The sequence below is a fragment of the Miscanthus floridulus genome, chromosome 1 (genome assembly GCF_019320115.1).
Source record: "Miscanthus floridulus cultivar M001 chromosome 1, ASM1932011v1, whole genome shotgun sequence".
Taxonomy (NCBI): Eukaryota; Viridiplantae; Streptophyta; class Magnoliopsida; order Poales; family Poaceae; genus Miscanthus; species Miscanthus floridulus.
In genome coordinates, this window is record NC_089580.1 from 24,278,444 (window position 1) to 24,281,923 (window position 3,480).

A 3,480-nucleotide genomic window follows, 5' to 3' on the forward strand; every position below is an offset into this window, starting at 1 on the left:
GGCCAGGTTTTGCGATCTGGTTGCAAGCTTGAGCCATTTTGACCATTATGTCATTAACATAGACGGCAATTGTTGGTTTTGGTCGTTCAACTTGGTCAGGCTGGTCGAGCAGGTTGATTGGATCAGCAAAGCATTGCTGCATGCACCATTGATAGGTGGCACCAGCGTTCTTCAGACTGAAGGGCATGGTTACGTAACAGTATAAACCATACGGGGTGATGAACGAAGTCGCGAGCTGGTCGGACTCTTTCATTGTGATATGGTGATAGCCTGAGTAGGCATCTAGAAAGGAGAGGATTTCACATCCTGAGGTGGAGTCGACTATCTGGTCTATGCATGGTAAAGGAAAATGGTCCTTTGGACACGCCTTGTTGAGGCCAGTATAATCAACGTACATTCTCCATTTCTTGGTCTTCCTTTTAACAAGAACAGGATTAGCGAGCCAGTCGGAGTGGTATACCTCTCTAATGAATCCGACTACCAGGAGTTTAGCGACCTCCTTGTCTATGGCCCTGTGCCTCTCATCATCAAAGCAACATAGGCATTGCTTGGCAGGCTTCAAGCCTAGGACGAGGCATAGTGCATGCTCGACGACCTCCCGTGGTATGCCTAGCATGTCAGAAGGTTTCCATGCGAAGACATCACGATTGACACGTAGAAAGTCGGTGAGCTCACATTCCTATTTGGCCAAGAGCTAGGTCTCGATCTGCACTGTCTTGGTTGGGTTAGTGGGGTTGATCCCCACCACCTTGGTTTCCTTGAGTGGGTGGAAGGCAGTCAAGGAGGATAGTTTGTTGCAGTCCGGGACTGATGGGGCCAACAACTCCCTGAGCTGTGGGAGCTTGGACGAGTTGATGACGGCCGTGGCGAGCTCGTAATGCTCATGGTCACACGTGTAGGCGTGCAAAAAGGTGCTACCCACAGTGATGACGCCATTTAGTCCCGACATCTTCAACTTTAGGTAGGTGTAGTTGGGGACCGTCATGAACTTGGCATAGCATGGCCACCCCAAGATGGTGTGGTAAGACCCCGGGAAGTCCACCACCTCGAAGGTAAGTACCTCTGAGCGGAAGTTGGCTCGGTCACCAAACATGATGGGCAAGTTGATTTACCCAAGCGGGTACGCCTGCGTCCTCAGGATCACGCCATGGAAGGGAGAGCTCACTTGGCGGAGCTTCGACCGGGGGATGTGCATAGTGTCGAGGGTGTCGACATAGAGGATGTTGAGGCCACTGTCTCCGTCCATCAGCACCTTAGTGAGGTGCTTCTTACAGACGATGGGGTCGATGATGAGTGGGTAGCAACCCAGTTTGGTGACGTGGGAAGGGTGGTCCCTCTGATCAAAGGTGATCAGAGATTCCGACCAGCGAAGGAAGGTGGGGACGGTCATCTCCGCGACGCATGCCTCTCTATAGTGCACTTTATGTTGGCGCTTAGAGTAGATGGCATTAGATCCCTCAAAGATCATGATGCATTCCTCAGGGTCGAGAAAGTCGTCCCCATCCTTGCCCACCATGCTTGCTTTCTTGGAAGCCGCCTCCTTGCCCTTTCCTTCTTTTGGCCCGCCAGACTATCGTAGGAAGCGCTTCAGGAGCTCGCAGTCCTTGTAGAGGTGCTTGATAGGGTAGGCGTGGTTGGTGCGTGGACTATCCATGAGTTTGTTGAAGTGGTCAGGCTGGTCCTGCTAGGGCTGCTTGCCCGCACGATTGGCCGTGATGACCAACACAGAGTTGGCCAGTCGGCGCCGATCCTTCTTGTTCTTTTTACCCCTCTATGTAGAGGGGCCTTGTCTTAAACCTCGCGCTTGGCCTTGCCCTTGTCTCGGCCTTCATTGAAGACCGCTTCGACTGCCTCCTCGTTGGAGGTGTGGTTCGTGGCGACATCGAGCAGGTCATGGGTGGTTCGGGGCTTCAGGCAGCCAAGCTTGTGGATCAAGGACTCGTAGGTTGTCTCAGAGAGGAATACGCCAATGACGTCTGTGTCGATGACATTAGGAAGGGAGTTGCACCGCTTTGAGAACCTACTGATATAATCCCGCAGGGACTCATTAGGCTCCTACTGGCAGCTCTTGAGGTCCTAGGAGTTCCTAGGGCAGACATACGTCCCCTAGAAATTCCCGACAAATATCCTCTTGAGGTCTGCCCAGTCGCGGATGCTGTCGTGCGGGAGGAATTCGAGCCACGCTCGAACATGTTCCCCCACGCAGATGTGAAGGTACTGAATGATGAAGTGGTCATCATCCACTCCTCCGGTTCGGCAGGCAAGCCGAAAGTCCTCTAGCTATATACTAGGGTTCATCTCCCCGGTATACTTGGCGATGTTGGTAGGCGGTCGAAAGTGCTGCGGGAACGGTGCTCTCTGGATGCGTCGGCCAAAGGCCCGTGGTCCCGGGCCATCTAGGCTGGGACTCCAGTCATCGGGTCGGCGACCATGCCTGGGGTGCGTCTCACCGGTCCCCTTGATGGTCTAGGTGGAGCCCGAGTTGCCCACTCTAACCGCCACCCGATGGATGTCATTGTCATGTCGGGCCTGACGCTGGTTGTTGATGATGCTATGAGCATCTCGATTCAGCCCGAGGCATTCATGCATAGGCGACCGGTGTAGAGCAGGCACCGTGTCGGGCCATGGTGCAGCTGTGGCCTCCTGTTCCACCCCCGGCAGCTGTAGAGGCGAGCGGATGGAGCGATGCGTCTGGTGAGTCCCCGCTCCCTTAGTGGGGAGAGAGGCCATGAGTCGGTGTCATGACATAGAGCTCTCCGCCTGTTGAACGGCGGTGGTTTTCACTAGTGCCCGGAGGTTCCGGTGGACCGCCAGCTCCTGGGGTTGTCAGGCTTTAGAAGGCCACACGAAAGCATCATCGCAGCGGCGATGTTCTAGCAGCCCGAGTGAACTATGGGGGATCGTTTCCCCCATCCATGATGTTGGGCTAAACCTGGTGTCGGTGTTTTGGAACCGGGGTCCCTCAACCAACGAGTGAATTTGTGCTGCGTGCCCCTAATCCCGGATGGTGATGCAAAGAGACACAAGGTTTATACTGGTTCAGGCAATCTAGGCCCTACGTCCAGTCTGCGAGATCGATCTTGTATTCCTTGCACCGGAGTGCTCATAGTAGGGGATTACAAGCTAGGTGAGAGAGGGAGCTAGCCCCAGGTCTCGGCGAGGGTGGTGCGAACTGCTTGGGACGTTGCTCCCAAGCAGCGTGGAAGTGTGTGGTTCTATCGGTGTGTTCGTCTTCTTCCTTCTTCCTCCCTAGAAATGGTACCGGCTACCTCCTTTTATACCCACAAGGAGGAAGCCAGAAGTACATGAGGAGGCTACTATTTGCTGACGCATTCTGCTCCCGGAGCAGCGCGGCGTCGTGGGAGTTCCCGTCGGTGTCTAGTCGGTATGGTCTCCAGGCCGGCGACATGCTGCGCTCATGTTCATTTGTTGACTTGGCGAAGTGCTGAGACCTGGTGGCTGCTGTAGTCGGTTGTGCCG